Source organism: Dromiciops gliroides, chromosome 1 (genome assembly GCF_019393635.1).
Source record: "Dromiciops gliroides isolate mDroGli1 chromosome 1, mDroGli1.pri, whole genome shotgun sequence".
Classification (NCBI taxonomy): domain Eukaryota; kingdom Metazoa; phylum Chordata; class Mammalia; order Microbiotheria; family Microbiotheriidae; genus Dromiciops; species Dromiciops gliroides.
In genome coordinates this window covers 719874297-719892674 of record NC_057861.1, presented here as the reverse complement: position 1 = coordinate 719892674, position 18378 = coordinate 719874297, and the positions used below count along the sequence as shown (strand labels likewise).

At 33.8% G+C, this 18378-nt stretch overlaps 1 pseudogene; it reads left to right on the top strand.

The window, feature by feature from the left end:
• Positions 1-580: 580 nt before the first annotated feature.
• LOC122753870 overlaps positions 581-18378 on the top strand; it is a 39719-nt pseudogene continuing 21921 nt past the window's right edge.

Sequence of the window (18378 nt, the reverse complement as noted above, 5' to 3'; positions counted from 1 at the left end):
AGACTTCTGATCAACTATTTTCATCAACATTTTTTTTCCTATTCTAGAAAATATCAGATTCATCTTTCCAATGGAAAACACTCAATTTGAAGCATCCATTGTTTCACTTTGCTTTTTAAAAAAATGAAACTATATTCTTTATGGAATAAGGATAAGAAATGTTTTAAATCATATGTAGCCTTTATCATATTTGGGAATGGAATCCAAGGTAAAATGTTTTGTTTTGTTTTTCTCTCTCTCTAGTCTAATGAATTAATTGGCTTTAAAATCCCACCAAGATGATTTTTTCTAAACTACAAAGTAATTGATTCATATGGAACAAATGTTAGGGTGAAAGTTTATGGTTCAACTAGGCTGTTCTGATGAACATTAATATGAGTCACAGTTCTGCATCCCAGTACAGGAGCCTGAAAATACACCCCTTCCTGATTAAATAAAAGAGGCAATGGCATAATTACCACAATTACTAGCTCTTTAAACTAATTACTCCTATTTTGTTTATATGGCACTTTTATTGACTGGGTTGCTTCAGGAAAAGAAAACAGGACTTCTGTTAATTGGTTAAAAAAAAAAACAAAGCATGACAGCCCCTGTTGTGGGTGAAGAGGCAGTCAGTTGGCAGGTGGTCACAGAGTAAGTATTTTGTCTGAAGGAATTCCCCAAGTTTTCATTCATTCTGATGTGTTTTTGTCTGTAATCATCTGAAAAAGGAAATGTGATTATCAGAGTATTAGAGTTGCCCAGCATTGCACAGGTATTAAATAGCACTGCTGGGATTTGAACTCAAATTCTCTTTTTCCAAATTCAGTTTTTATTATATTGTTTTGCTTTTGTTTTTGTTTATTTACAAATGTTGCTATCTTACCTCATCTATGTTTGGATCTCATGTAAGTGGCAGTATATAGATAAAAGGGACTATCCTCTACATTTAAAGCTAGTGATTTCAGGAGACTGAGTGGGTATTGAAATCATACTTTACCTTTAAAGAATAATGACTTCAGCTCTTAGTAATTCGATCAGTAACAATAATTTGATAAAATAGAGTAAAAGTGATTATCCTGTCCCCCACTGCCTGCAGGTCAATTATGTTATATTTCACCCTTCCTCCAGCATTCTTGGTTTGAGCCCTTATTAATGGTGTTTCCTTAATTGTAGGGGTCCTCTGGTTTCATTCAACCACTTAATGTATCGATAAAATTTCATAAAGGAATATTTCATTCAAAGGTATAGCAAGAAGAGAAGGGAAGGGAGGAAAAGGAATAAACATATAAGTGTGTACTATATGCCAGGCACTGTGGTAAGTGCTTTACAAATGTTATCTTATTTGTTCCTCACAATAACTCTGGAAGGTAGGTGTTATTATGATACTCATTTTACAGTTAAGGTAACTTAGGCAAACAGAGATTAAGTGACTTCTCTAGGGTCACAAATAAGATCTTCTCCTAAAAGTAAATCATCAATATTTCCCACATGAATGGCTCCATTTTTAGTCATCTGACAAGAACAAATTTACAAAAGGAAACTCTTCAAACTCACTGCTGTAGCCACCAACCAAATATAATCTAGTGCCCTAGAATCTCTTCAAAATCACTCATCACTGACTGAAAATGTATTTCCTTTTTCTCTTTATGGTAAATGCGTGTTCCTTGCCCTGGAAAAAAAAATCTTAGTAATTTTTTTTCTTTGGTTGCTAGGCATCTGGGACAATATAGGTCAATGGGCAGCTATATGTCACAATGGATAAATAACTGGGCCAGGAGTCAGGAAGACCTGAGTTCAAATCCAGCCTTAGACACTTGCTAGCTGTGTGATGTTGGGCTAGTCTCTTAACGCTTTTTGCCCTAGTGTCCTCATCTGTAAAATGTGCTGGAGAAGGAAAAGTCAAACCACTCAAGTATCTTTGTCAAGAAAAAGCCTTAATGGTGTCATGAAGAGTCAGACATGACTGAAATGATTCAAGAACAACAAGAAATATATTTCAATGCAATATATGATCAAAATAGTAGGTCTTAGGGGCAGCTAGGTAGCACAGTGGATAGAGCACTGGCCCTGGATTCAGGAGGACCTGAATTCAAATTTGGCCTCAGACCCTTGACACTTACTAGCTGTGTGACCCTGAGCAAGTCACTTAACCCCAATTGCCTCACCAAAAAAATGCTAGATCTTGAAGAGACATGCTTTGACTTAATTCCAAGATAAAAGAGCCAAGTTTCATTATTTTATAGTAAATGAATTTGAGGTCAAGTGATAGTAAATTATTTGACCAAGGTCACACAGGCAATGCTAGAATATAAAATCAGGTCTTAAGAGGTCAAGTTCAAATCATTCTTAGCACTATTACATAAAATATTTTCATTCCAATGAATGATGTTTGAAAGGAATAAAGACAAATTTCAAGTTAGCATCATAGCACTCATAAAATAGCACTAATTTCAGTATTTTGAAAATGGAAATTAAAAAGAAAGGAAAGAAATAGAAGCTATTTATACATAATCTCTCAGGGTTTTTGCAGTCATAGAAATCACTATATTTTCTAAGAAGAGAAACGTCTAAGGCAGGAACTTCCTTTTAAAAGAACTAGGTTAGTCAGAACCCTTTAAGTGATAAAAACTGAGTATCCACAGACCTTTTTTTTTTTTTTTAGGCAATTGGGGTTAAGTGACTTGCCTAGGGTCACACAGCTAGTAAGTGTTAAGTGTCTAAGGCCGGATTTGAACTCAGGTCCTCCTGACTCCAGGGCTGGTGCTCTATCCATTGTGCCACCTAGCTGCTCCACCCCCCACAGACCTTTTAAACAATAAGTGATCATCCTTTTCATTAGATGCTTCTCTTCTTACTGCCAACATAAATGACACACAAATCACCCTGTTTGGGTATGATAAGACATGTTATAGCCAACATTTCAAAGCCCCACCCATATTTGCTGAACTCTCAACAATATTTTACCTGTCTCAGAAGAATTCTATGGGGATCAATCGCAAATCAAAGGCAAAGAAGATTGATGTAAAGCATTTTCTTCCCTGTAGAAGAATAATATCATAAAAGTATGAATGATTACTATTCTGCTTCAGTCACTCTCACCAGTTGATTGGGTGGTTGATGGTCATTTAGACATTTGAATGTGGTCAGGTGGCACACTGGATAGAGAACTTACCCTGAAGATGGGAGGATATGAGTTCAAATATCACCTCAGACATTTAATAGCTGTGTAATCCTGGGCAAACAATTTAACCCCAAAGGCCTTAAACATCAGGTACAATCTCACGTAGTCCTCATACACACACACACACACACACACACGTATACATATAGATGGGTGGATTGAGGGATGGAAGGATGGATATATGGATGAATGGATGAATGGATGAATGAATGGATATCATGCCACTGGACCCAGATGGCTCTAGAAGATAAAGTGAGGATGGTGACCTTGCACAGCCCTCCCTCACTGAAATATAATTCACTGAAAGTCAGGACATCACCCTAATGCCAAGGTCCTTTTCAAGAACAAAGGACAGAAAAAAACCTTATTATGTGAATGCCAAAATAAACATGTGACTATCACAGTTATACCTGAGAGAACAGAAATTTTGAAGATTAGGACTTTACTTACTCTTTTCTTAAGCAATATATGTTTTTGGTTTTTGGGGGGTGAGGTGATTGGGGTTAAGTGACTTGCCCAGGGTCACACAGCTAGTACATGTCAAGTGTCTGAGGCCAGATTTGAACTCAATTCTTCCTGACTCCAGGGTCAGTGCTCTATCCACTGTGCCACCTAGCTGCCCCTTTCTTAAACAATATTAACCCTTGAGCTAACCTATTTCATATGAATAATTATTTTATTTGAGAAAGTACCAGATGACCAAGTTTTTTTTTTTTATTTCTTCAAGCATCATATCACATAAAATTCTGTATTAATGTTATGATAGAAATTAAGGTAAACTGAGAGGCAAGGTTCTGTGCATGATCAATTTATCTTAGGCTAGCAGTAACTAATAAATTGTGTTAACAACCTTACTCAATGACCAAAGTCCTTGAGTGAGGGCTGACAGGGTCTTTTATAAGAATTAGTAAGATAAGAAAGAACAATAGCAAGCAACATAGGTGTTTCCTTCTGATTAGTTATCAATGACACAGTCAGAAATGAGATTACATCATTTGAACCTCCCCTTCTAAAACCCCCTCTAAAAGCATTATGCAATAGGCCTGTTCACAGAAAAGTTCCGAAGGGAGGGAATTCTAATAGAAAATCTGTTTCTCTCTTTCAGGTTATGTGTAGATACTTTTAGATAATTCTTCTGAAATCAGAAGTTTTAAAACTCACTACGACATAGCACAGCCTCTTAAAGTTTTCTTTTTCAGTAACTATTTCATGTGGTGGAAAACAACTCAAACTTTTTTGGCTCTAATCCTGTTAACAAAAGATTTATAAGAATTACATCATTAGGAACTCAAACTTCATATGAAACTTCAGAGAATTTAAGTTTTTACATAACTCTTGCTGTTTCTATTTTATCTAAATGCTGTACATGATATAGAAACTACCAATAACAGGCCAAAAGAAGACTATTGAAAAGAATCTATGAGGATCTTACTTGTAAAATGAACCCATCAGGTGAAAGATTGAATATTTACTGAAGTAGACATGTAAGTTAAGGTTAAGAATATTGTTCTTAATTGTAATTGACTCAATTGGCATATAACTGTTTAAGACTGGAGTTCATTTATTTTATTCTTTATTTCAGAGTTAAGCCTCAGAAAGGGACCAACAAAACAGTTTCAGTTTTATGACTTATAACTGCCCTGTGATGCAAACTGTTATGTTGATATATTTTTAAAAGTCTTAAACAATGACTAAGAACTAAAAAAAAAAAAACCCTAAACATTCTAGATTACCAGAATGTGTAGAGAATTAATGGAACAATTTTATATATAAAGTCCTGAACTCAATTGTTAGAACTTACTACTACTACTACTACTACTATTATTATTTTGCAAGGCAGTTGGGGTTAAGTGATTTGCTCAGGGTCACACAGCTAGTAAGTGTCAAGTATCTGGGGCCGGATTTGAACTCAGGTCCTCCTGACTCCAGGGTCAGTGCTCTATCCACTGTGCCACCTAGCTGCCCCTCAAAACATATTATTAAAACAAGCTCAAGTCTTTTCTATCCCATTAGAATCATTTTTATGTGACATATAAAATTGTCTGATCCTGTTGCTTTCTCAAAATTTCCCACTTTAGCTAATTTACCCCTTAATAGAATGAAATATCAGTATATCAACTTGAAAGAAAAGGTGGCAAAGTCATGATGGCAGAGAAAAGGCAGGGAGTCACCTGTGCTTTCCCAAATTTCCCTCCAAATAACTTTAAATAATGTCTCAAAACAACATCTGGAGTAGCCAAACCCACAAATGGATAGAGTAAAACAATGTTTTAGCCCAAAACATAGAAGGTGATCAAGTCTGTCACACTAGGGTGAGGGGGAGTGCAATTCAATGTAGGCTATTCCAGTACAAACAGGGCACCAATAAACCAGGAATAGGCCTGGGGAGTGATGGAATCAGAAGTGGCAGTGGCAGCTTCCAAAGCTCTCAACCTTCAGATGGTAAGGGAGTTGGACAACTGGCACTGGTGACAGAACTCTGTTGTGTTGTCCATACTTGGATTCAGGTTGCAATGCTGGGCAGTAGTCCATCTCCAGAGAAAGAAATTATGGAGTCAGAATGCAAATTGAAACATACTTTTTAACTTTCTTTTTTTCTTTTTCTTTTTGGTTTCTTTTATTTCACCACATGACTAACATGTAAATATATTTTGCCTGGCAGAACATATATAACATTTGTCTAATTGTTTGCCTTCTCAATGTGAGTGAAGAGGAAGGGAGGGAGAGAATTTGGAAATGAAAAAATTTGGAAACAAAAATAAAAAACTGTTTTTTGCATATAATTGGGAAAATATAAAAATAGTATATAAATAAAAAAATCTGTTATGATAACATGAACACACAATTCTTAAAGAGGTGACAAGTTTTAAAACTCTAGATTTAGTAGTTTTGGAAATGGATACTCCCTATAGGCATCTGAATGTTTTAATACAAACCAGCAGTAACTCAGATAAACTTACCTGCCACCTGTTCTGACAGAGAAACTTGGTATAAAGAAAAAAAAAAAAGAGGGACATAGTTATAGTAAGGAGAAAATCCTCTCCTAACTCTCTTTGATTTCAGGGATGTGTGAATTAACAGCCAATAATGTAGGAAAGTGTCACATTTTTCAGAGTATGCGTGACAGGATTATGGTGGACTAGATAGGAAAATGTCTTGTTTAGGAAACTGAGTCAAAAAGATCCTACCTTACCCCTGGTAAGATCAGGAGAGTAGGTTTCAGTTCTCTCATACTTTGTTAATAGCTTATAAATTCCTGATCTATTCAAATAGCAATATTTTTTTTTGTTAGAAGTAAAACTTAGCATTTCCCCCCAAAGTACTTACTCTTTAGTTGCTCCCTGATTTACACAAACTTTTGTCTTTTCTTATGAATCAGGAAAAAGTTTATATTAGGTAGTTCCTAAATGGCACACCTATTAAAAATTAATCTCAGGGGCAGCTAGGTGGTGCAGTGGATAAAGCACCTTCCCTGGATTCAGGAGTACCTGAGTTCAAATATGGCCTCAGACACTTGACACTTACTAGCTCTGTGACCCTGGCCAAATCACTTAACCCCAATTCCCTCACCAAAAACAAAACAAAACAAAAATAATCTCATTGATACAACTTTTCCTATGTAAGAATCTAAATAGAGCTTTCCCTAATATAATATATTTTCTTCTTTCTTCAAAATATCCACATGAGTTCTATAATTTCCAAATAGAGAGATTTATTTTCTTCAATTCCTAACATTTCTTATATAATAGTTTTATAGTAGTAGCATGTGTTTTCACATATTAGTTTTGGTAATCTAAATTTTTGACATTTAAAGCCAATATAGAGAAATCTTGATCAAAGTATATTTTAAATTAAAAAATCCCTTATTTTCTCAGTTTATAAATACATTGTCCTGGTGTCAAATATTGGGTGAGAACATGAAAACTAAGCTCAACAGCAATAATCTTTATCTAATATTTACTTAGGTTAGTTCTATCTTAAAGTTTATTTTTATTTCTCAAATTGTTCATTATGCAATACCTATTCCACTAATATCCCCACCTCTTCTCTTACAATTTTTAACAACATGATCTCCTTTCAGAGTGTAGAAATATTGAGCCTGGTTCCTATGCTTAAATTTTTCTTTTTCCTTATCTTTTCCCCTCATGGTCACATTTGGCTGTATCTTTAAACTCATCAATTTCTTTTTCATGTCATCTTGGGCAATTAAAAAAAAATTCTCCAAATTTCTGTTTGGGACCATTTAACAAAGCTACATTAGTAATTTAACTATCATGTGAGTCACTCAAATTTACACTTGTTTAATGCTTAATATTTTAACACAATCATTTAAAAAATTTGGAAGGTTCTTCTAAAAAAAATAAAAAATAAAAACACTACAAATTCTTGGATAGACAGCACAAGTGGCCACAATCGACAAAATTTATTTTCAGAATCCAATTAAACATGGATTTCTAATTACTAATTGTATAATCAATTTTGGATAACTACTTAAAAGTAATAATTAAGTTTCACTCATACTCAAGTCACTGCTTGATTTAAACAAACTCCTTTCTGAGTAAAAAAGAAGTTGAAATTATAAATTATCTGAAATTTTTACTGAAGCTGACTTCTGGTGGTCTGACACTTTTAAAACTAGAGTGAAAAAAACACTCCATCTAAAGCAATAAAAGCAATCTGTATGTAATCTTTTCCTCCTCTAAAACAAAGTCTACAGTTTTGAGGTATCAAAAAGGCATAACATACACAAACATGTTCAATCCATGTCCAGTTTATGTTTAAGGATGATTTATTATATGCATATACCTATGCTTACTTTTCATTGCTACAAGAAAAGTTAGCTTACTTTATCAAAACACAAAAAATCAAAAAGATGCAGACACAGATGCAGAAGCACAAATAAACAGGCATAAAACTAAAGGATTCTTATGGAATATCTCCTATGAGTATCAGCTAAGTCAATTACTATGAAGATTCCTCATTTGGGTTACTTTAAAGCTTTGATAGAAGTCTCTTCTTTTCCTTTATGAATTTTACCTTTTTTGTCAAGTATGGTACATTTTCAGTTTGGAAATCTATCCATCCACCCATCCTTCCATCCATCCATTCATCTACCCATCTCTCTCTCTCTCTCTCTCTCTCTCTCTCTCTCTCTCTCTCTCTCTCTCTCTCTCTCTCTTTCTCTCTCTCTCTCTCTCTCCTTCCCCCCCAACCCCCCCACCCCCATTTCAGGTGTATTTTTTTTTCAGGAGTCCGTACCTGAGGGATGGTTCAACTTAGTAGTCTTGTCCTTGGTTCATTGACCTAATAGAGGAATCCTTAGCAGGAGACCTTCTGTCAATTCATGGCATTAAACTGGTAGACAGCTTTAGTACCAGAATATTTAGTCAGTTTATGGCTAAGGAAAAACTACTAGAGGCCCGAGATGCTGCTCCTTCTGGCACAAGTATATTCCTCCTGGAAAGATGTAGGGTTCCTCTTTGATTTTTATGACTGAGTTCATAGTGCCATATTCCTCCAGCATATTTTGAGTCCTTTTTTTTTTTCTGGGGAACCAGCTTATGAGCTAATGGTGGACATATTTAGAATGAAATATGGAGACCATGTCTCTCTTATCAGTAATTTAAATATGATGAAATGGGTATCACAAGACAGATTTTCAGACAAGAATGCCCACCTTTTTGGTCTTAATCAATGTTATTTATTTTTAAATAAACTTTTTTATTTAAAATTTTGAATTCTAATTTTTATCCCTCCTTCCCCTCCCCCCACCTTGAGGTGTCAAGCAATCAGATATAGGATGGACATGTGCAATTATGTAAAATATTACCATATTAGTCATTATATATACATAAATACATACATACATACATACATATATATGTATATATATGTGTGTGTATATATATATATAAACTTGAATACAAAGAAAACAATGAAAGAAAGTGAAACATAGGATGTTTCAGTCTGTGTTCAATCAATATAAGTTCTTTCTTTGGAAATGGATAGCATACTACATCATTAGTCCTTTAAGATTGTCTTAGATCATTGTATTGCTGAGAATAGTTAAGTCATTCACAGTTATTATTCTTAGAACAATATGCTGTCACTATGTACAACCTTCTCCTGGTTCTGCTCACTTCATTATATATCAGTTTATACAAGTCTTTCCAGGCCTTTCTGAAATCATCCTGCTTGTCATTTCTTATGGCACAATAATATTCTATCACCATCATATGCCACAGTTTGTTTAGCTAAGAATTCCCATTTTCTGGATAGTTTTGGGACTTACATATTTTAGGCTAGTTGTGTCATATATATATATATATATATATATATATATTTTGGTTGTCCTCTCTTTCTCACCGTTTTCTTAAATGGGAAGTATACAACCTTCCTGGTTTCAAGACAAACATCCTTCTTTAATAAAGAAGAATTTTTCAATGTTTAAGTCTACCCCCACTTGGCTTGAGCCAGGTACCACCTTAGAGAAAATATATTTTCTAACATGTCAAAACTTCCTGAATGGGTAGTAATGCCTCTTGTCAAAAGCCAAGAGCTCCACTTGAAGAAGGAAACAAATTTTCAAGGGTTTAATCACAATAGGGGGAATTTTCTGGGCTTGATATTGTGCAAACCAATTGCACTAAATACAGAAAGTAAAGCAAGACAAACAAGCAAATTGTAATACCCCACCAATGGAGGGGTTTAAATTAACTAAGTGGAATTAGAACTGCACTAGGACTGAGGAGGTGAATCTAGTCTCCTTTGTAATCCTCCTTGGGAAAAATTCCTCAGGGAAAAGTTTCTCCATATTTCTCTAAGTACTCCTTAAATGGAAGCCCTTAAGAGAAAAACTTTCTCTGAAAGTTCCTATGGAAAGTGAGCAACACCTGGAGCTGCAAAGTTGGAGGTAATTATGAGACAAAAGCTGCACATTTAGGCAAGTTTCTCTGGGATGTGGATGTTAGGTAAAATGTACAAGGGGAAGGAACCATGAAAGGGAATAGTAAATCCAACTTGTTTAAGTCTTACCAAAATGGAAACAAAATCAAATTTCTATTTTACAACAATCTTAAATCCCATAACTTCGCTAATAGTTCCATCACTATATCTCCAAATATTTGCACATGGGGGACTAGTGTCCTTCAGTCTCTGTTTTGATTCCCTTCAATGATAATGTCCCAGAATTTCTCCACTTTCAAATTTAATTTGTTTTGGAAATGTGATTTAAAGTAACATTTTGTGACATTTGGCATAGGTAGCAAAATTGCTAGTCATGGTTAAGCATTGCATAATATCATGGTGCAGTGGGTAAAGTGGTAGATGGAGAGAGAGAGAGAGAGAGAGAGAGAGAGAGAGAGAGAGAGAGAGAGAGAGAAGGTTCAAATCCTATTTCTATCACATTGTACTTGTGTGAACTTAGGCAAGCAATACCTTCTTAGACTCAGCTTCTTTGACTAAAATGAGAGGGATTAAATTATAATTTGTATGTTCTCTTATATGTTCTTGATTTTCCACATGTAGATTAGTAAACTGACCTATATCGAGTGAATATAGATATATGATGCTCCAAGAATTAATGAAATCAACAAAAGTCATTAGCAACCAGAAGTATCTGAAAGTGCTCATCCTGGGTAAGGAATTTTCTTGAATTTTTTTTTAATCAGACTCTTCACTGGACATGCTCACAAACATGGATAAATATTCCAAAGGATTTTGTCAAGTAATATGTAATTGAAAAAGAAAGGTTGTTTTTGTTTTTGTGAGAACAAAGCATAACAGATAGATAAAGAATATACTTCCGTATTCTACATGAAATTTCAAAGGGCTGAAAGAAATATCCCAACAAACTGAGTGGATCTCTGGGAAAGATTTGGGGGAGGAAATGGCTAAGATTCCCAGAGGATGAGGAGATATGTATGTGTTACAATCAGCTCCATTTAAAAGAGTATCAAAACTAATGCAACTAAATTCCATCAAAGGACACATATCTTTATATTTAAAGTTTGTTTCTTATGAATAGAAAATTGGGGGGGGGCGTATAAGTCCATTCTGCAACTCTTATTTTATGGCAGAATTTTATCATTTAACCCTCTAAGTTATAAATACTGTCTTTTTTCCCCTCATCTCTCCCATCGTTTTCTTTCTTTCTAAGACAATGAAGGATCAACTAACTGGGTTTAGCTTTTAACCATTTTTCTTTCTTATATCATCCATATAATAGGGTAGGAATTGTAATGAATAGCAGTTTTTTTTTCTTCTTACCACATGGATACATTACATCATCACCTAACCTTTTCATTCCATATAGATGTGTTTATCCTTTCATAAGTTCTTTTGTCTGCCAAGTTTACACTTTAAAGATCTTGATCATCTCTGTCTCCAGAAGAATATGTGTGTGTGTGTATGAGAGAGAGCCTCTTTTAAAGTATATTTTATTTCATGAAGTAAAAGGATATGCAAGATCCATCTTAAGCTATTTTTCTTTACTTTTGAATATATTATTTCAGCTTTTTGTTCTTTTACCATACTTAGTGAAGGGTTTTATTTGATTTGAACTGGTCTTCTTTGATATATCAATCACCTTTACTGACCAGTAAAAGTATATCTATGACTACAAAACTCTGAAGTTATGTATCACCTTTTATAGGTGAGTCAAAATTAGGTTTTGTCTCTGCTGAAGCCCTGTGGATTATATTGATCTGTACTTTGCTCTCTAACTTCATAACTTCCTGGCAACCATATTTTCTGGGCAGCCAATGATTTTCATATTCTGTCACAGAGTTCTGTCTTCAAGGTCAATTGTTTTTGTTTGTAGTGAAATCAATTTTTCTTCTCCTTCTTATCTTTTAATTTTGCTTTATTTTTCTTATGATAACTTTGCTTTTTAACGTGTCATTACTTGCTTTCTTATTTTTGGTGGCTTCATGATGTTATTAACATTTCTTTACATTCTGAATCATTTTTATACATTGTTAAACAATTGTCTTGAAGATAGCCATTCTGGTCATGCTCATCTTTAATTTGATTCATCTCCTGACTCCCCAGTTTATTTTCCACAAGCACCGCAGAGACTTTCTGATGTTGGAGATGCCTCAATTCCTGCAGCCACTTCTTCTCGTGGATGAGGTTCTCTTGACAAATTCAATCTGAACAGTCAGTCTTACCTGTAACTCATCTCAGCTCCTTCTATGGACTAATTTCTCACATTAATTGGTATTTCTCCCTACTCCCATTAGATTGTAGGTTATTTGAGGATATAAACTAGATTTAGTTTTTGTTTTTCTTGCACCCTTAATCCCAATGCTTAGTAAAGTTCTTAGAAAATCATAACTGCTTCATTTAATTTAATCTAATTGAAGCTCATTTAATCTAAATCATCTTTTCTTAACTTCTTTTTTAATGAAGGTTTTAGACAACTTTGGGAGTTCCATTCTCAATTCTGGAGGACTAGTTTAATTATTATATTTAATTATATACACATAAATATAAACATGCACTCATATACATATACATGCATTCCTACATACATATTATATAATTATTGTATATGTCCTTGAATTTTTAACCTGATATCATTTTTTGATTTTACTATGGCTTTATTTTTATTTACCACTTTTCCTTATTTTGGTGAATTTTCTGCAAGAATATCCACATGAGTATTGCTTTCCTATTTTCTCCTTTAAAAAAAGAGGAAAACAAAAAAATTACTTTGCTGTATTTCTTGGCACTTTCAGCCTCCGAAAGGAATTGCTGGATTTTTGCTGGATTTTGTTGTTGTTGTTGTTGTTGTTGTTGTTGTTGTTGTTGTTGTTGTTGTTGTTGTTTTGCCATAATTCCATCTCATATCAAATTTTCAGAAGGAATTGTTTTTGCATATATTCAAAATGAAATTTAACCTTTCCACATCTCATTCTTCCAGCTATTAAATGAGGGGTATGCAATAAATGACCTATAAATTCTTTTAATGTTGTAAATCTAATATACTTTACATATAACACAAATGTTATTTTAATACACATAATAGTTCTATATTTTTAAATAGAGGTTATTTAACTGGTATCAAAATGTGTGAAGGTCTATACCCTAGCTCTCATTTTGCATCTGAATATACTACTTTAAAAATCATTGAATAAAACTAATTTGCATGTAAAGCAGCTGTGTAATGAATAGTATTCCCTATTCCCCCTTGTAAATATTATTTTAATCCATTACATTGATTTTTTTAAAATGTAAAATACAAAGAGGATTTATTACCAAATTGGAAATCATATTTAATTTATATTCATAAAAATCTCAGAATGCAGATTAATAAATATAATATTTTATATCTATCTTTAAAGAATGCCTCACTTCATAAGAGAAATAAAATTCCAGCTTCATAATTTGAGGCACTTGTTGTGCCTATGTTATTTTAATGAAATATAGCCCATTGCTGTAAATATTTTAATAAAGTGAATATTGAGCCATTTACCTCGAAATGGTGCTTTAAATGATAAAATAGTATACCATTGGACAAATCATTATGGAACTAAGAAGTACATCATAAAATTAAATAGAGATATGCCTATTGTAAATTGAAGGCATGTAATCTGATGTGGCACATTCATATCTGGAAGAAGTCCTGAACTGCAACAAATGATTTGGCTTCTCATTTGGAATTCCAAAATAGTTCTTATCAAGTTCTTTCTTATTCTCAGATCTGATGAAAAAAGAGCTAACAACATTCAAAAAAATTCCTAATTAAATATTTGTATGGATTCCTTAGCAACACATAATCAAAACTATATTCCCATATTGGCAAATAATCTGACCACTTTAATGGTAGAGGAGACCAATTAATTATGAGAATTTAATGAGAAATAATAATAATGATCAAAAATTATTACAAGAATATTTGCTTTTATATTTTTAATTAGAAAGCCTAGAGATTTCTCAACCACATATGTTAATTCCTATGAAATATGTAATTTATCTTCTAGGAAGCATCAGAGTTGAGCATCTCTTACCAAAATTGAACACATTCTGGTTGAAGAAGCACTGGAGCTGGGGTCACAAGACTAAGTTTCAATTCTTGCCTCCAACTCTTATTGTCCCTTTATCCTTGGACAAGTCAAAACCTCTTTGAGCCTTGTTTTATTCATATGTAAAATGAGAGAAATGACTTCAAAGTTCCACCCAACTAGTCCTAGTGATGAATTGGGCCACTCTTTTCTCATAGCTTCCATCTTTTTCTTCCCAGAGCTATGCCTAGACATCCAGGGATAGGAAATTATTTTGTTCCCTTTTAGTTCTTTTGTTTTTTAATGGGGGGGGCACAGCTAGGTGGCTCACTGGGTAGAAGAATGGGCCTGAAATTACCCTCTTATTTTACAGACATCTAAACAGAGACCCTTGGAGTTTAAATCATTTGTCCTGAGACAGACAGGTATTAAATATGTTTGGCAATATGTGGTTCCAGGTCTTCTATAACTAATTTACAGCCTGCTGACAATTATAACTAAATTCATTAGTTTTCATTGTATCAGAATGATGAAACTCTCAAACTCTCAATTTTCCCCCTTTGTATCTCTCTCTAGTTAAAGCCTTAGGTAAAAGAAGTCAGAAGTTTCCCCTTCCTCCCCATTTCTATGATTTTCTTTGTGGATCCTGGCTTTAGAGCAGAAGCCATTAATCTGAAGACCTCTGGTTCAGCAAATTCTCCATCTGTAAATTACCACCATCTTTCTTGCCTTTTCTCTGATTAGGGTGGACAGTGGTTCCTCCTTCACCAAATGGGGAAGGTAACTGGTAGCTGTTACTCAAAGTTTGCTGAATTATATATAAACTGACTTGCAAAGGGTCATAGACTATTAGCCAGAAGGAATTTAGAAGTCATCTAATCTAGCCTCCTCATTTTACAGGTAACAAAATTGATGTAGATAGTTTCAATGGACTTCAAAATAATCATATAAACCATAAACAGCAGAGACAGGATTTTAATCTAGGTCTTCTGACTCCAAATTCACTTATACTTCTACTGTACTTTATATTGACAACACAGTACAGGTTGACAGGTGTACTGGAACAAGAAAGGTATACCAAGGTTTAGATCCAGTCTATGTCACATACATATGGGTATTCTTCAGCAAGCCCTTTAACCTCCCTTGCCTCAGGTTCCTCATATATGAAGGGTACTAGACTAGATGGATCCTGAACATTCTTTTCATCTCAAAATTCTCTCTATCTCTCTATCTCTCTCTCTCTCCCCACATGCAAAATGTGTGTCTATTTATGTATATGTATAATAGATATGATATATTATGTAATATCTCATATCTAATACTGAGGCAACTCTAGATGTCTCAGTGGATAAGGAGCTATGCCTGGAATAAGGAAGACCTGTGGTCAATTCTGGCCTTAAACACATCTTAGCTGTTTGATTTCAGGCAAGATTAGTAACCTCTGTTTGTCTAATCCACTAGAGAAAGAAATGGTAAATCAGTTCAGCATGTTTGGCAAGGGATTTTGAAGAGTCAGAAATGACTGGAGATCTGAACAACAGCAACTGAATAATTTTCTTCAAAGCTACAAAATGTTCTAATCCACTAAAAATACTTATTCAGATACCACTTGACTGTATCTCATCCATATTCCAAATTTATTTGCTACATAAAATTCAAAACACCAGAGCTTAGTCCACAAATTTTGATTTGAATGCACAACATAGAGAAGTATCAGGGACATAAATTGATGAGTCTTAAATTTTCCGACCAATAAGACATGGTCTGTTAATGATAGAAAGTCTGGGAGTAAACGTTCATCTTAAAACTTATGATAAATGAGGAAAATGTGATTATGGTAATGCTCTTTATATTTTAAAGCAGATTCCAATGAGTTAAGAAAAACAATAGTCATGATCACAAAGGCCAAAATTCAAGCAGGTGAGTCACCTTATGAGGGCTGTATAGTCCAGTCCTACTATGTATCTTACCATGATAGATGGCCTCTTTCTTTTTTTCTTTTTATGGGGCAATAAGGGTTAAGTGACTTGCCCAGGGTCATATAGCTAGTAAGTGTCAAGTGTCTGAGGTCAGATTTGAACTCAGGTTTTCCTGAGTCCAAGGCTGATGCTTTATCTACTGTACCACCTAGCTGCCCCCTGTTATTATTTTTACCACAACCAGTACTACTACTACTACTACTACTACTACTACTACTACTACTACTACTACTATCACAACCACTATCACCACCACTACTACTATTACTACTACTACGACTACGACTACGGCTACCAACTATGACTACTGGCACTACCACTACTACCAACACAACTGCTGCTGCTGCTGTATTATTACAAGCCTGTGTTTTGAGCACTTAGGAAGGGAAGTGGTGATCACTAAAAATTACTATGTATTGAGTAATAAGAAGTTATGCAAACTATCTTCATTCTGTTATTCAACAAGTTCGGTTGTTTGACTTGACTATTCAACCATTATAATTCTGTGAACAATACACTTTTTTTTTCTATGACACTTTGAAAAAGTTTTTCTTGATAGCTTTGTGAAAAAAATGGAAGGATCAGGATTAAGTTATAGATTTAGAACTGGTTGATTGAATATATCCAAAGAGCAGAGCAGTATGGATCAATGTTAACTGGAGAGAGGCATATAGTGGAATGCCATAGTGACCTGTCATTGGCCTTGTTCTGTTCAAGATTTTTTAAAAATACTTAGTTGAAAACATAGATAGTATGCTGATAAAATGTTCATGCTATATAAGAAAATATTCTTTACATTGACCAAAAAAAAGAAAGAAAGAAAGTGAAAGTCCAATGATTGGCTGGCCACATACATTTAGATGTATATATGTTTGAATGTAAAGTTCATGTATGTGTGTACCCATATATACACATATATCAAGGGAATATACATATGTCCATTAATGTGCACATACAAACATTTACACACATATATATGCAAGGCATATCCAAATATGTAGTCATATATCTACCATATGTATATATTACCATATACAGCATAAGGATATACACACAATTGCATGTAACTATATATGTTGTATGCATGTAGACATACACACATGTATAATATATATATACCTGCATGATTATATACATGATTGTATGCATAGGCATATATTTATACATGTTGGTGCGTATAAAATACATATAGGAATATGAGTACAGTATAAAAATGGCAAATATAAGGAATTCAGAACATGGGAAAGCTTATATTCAATGATGTAATTTAAAGAGAGCAGACTATAGTATATGTAATGATTACAATAATATATAGCCAAACAATACTACAATATAATCACATTGATCAAATTTCATGACCAATCTTGGTTCCAAAAAGTTATGAAGAAATCCATTTTTCTCTTCTTGATATATATATGGGGACTGAATCCTCCCTTATTTTTCCAGAGACATTTACTTTGTTACTTGATTTTCATTCTCTCTTTTTCTTTGTCTTAAAGAAGAATTAAATGGAGTTAGGATGTAGGGGAAAGAATGTGTGTGTGTTTTTTAATAAAGTATTTTTTCCCCATAACATGTAAAGATAGTTCTTTCCAATTATTTAGATCTGATTTGATTTGTGTGAAGAGTGTTTGGTAGTTGTGTTCATAGAGTTCCTGGATTTGTCTTGGCAAGTAGACTCCCAAGTATTTTATATTATCTACCGTTACTTTAAATGGAATTTCTCTTTCTATCTCTTGCTGCTGGACTTTGTTGGTCATGTATAGAAACGCTGATGATTTATGTGGATTTATTTTATATCCTGATACTTTGCTGAAGTTTTTAATTGTTTCAAGTAATTTTTGAGTTGATTCTCTAGGATTCTTTAAGTATACCATCATATCATCTGCAAAGACTGATACTTTTGTTTCCTCCTTGACGATTATAATTCTTTAATTCCTTTTTCTTCTCTGATTTCTAATGCTAATATTTCTAGTACAATACAAGCCATTAATGAATTACCTAAGAAAAAATCCCCAGGGCCAGATGGGTTTACAGGTAAATTCTACCAAACATTTAAAGAACAATTAATTCCAATATTATGCAAATTATTTGGAAAAATAAGTGAAGAAGGAGTTGTACCAAATTTGTTTTATGACACAAATATGGTGGTGATACCAAAACCAGGCAAAGCAAAAACAAAGAAAGAAAATTATAGACCAATTTTGCTAATGAATATTGATGCTAAAAT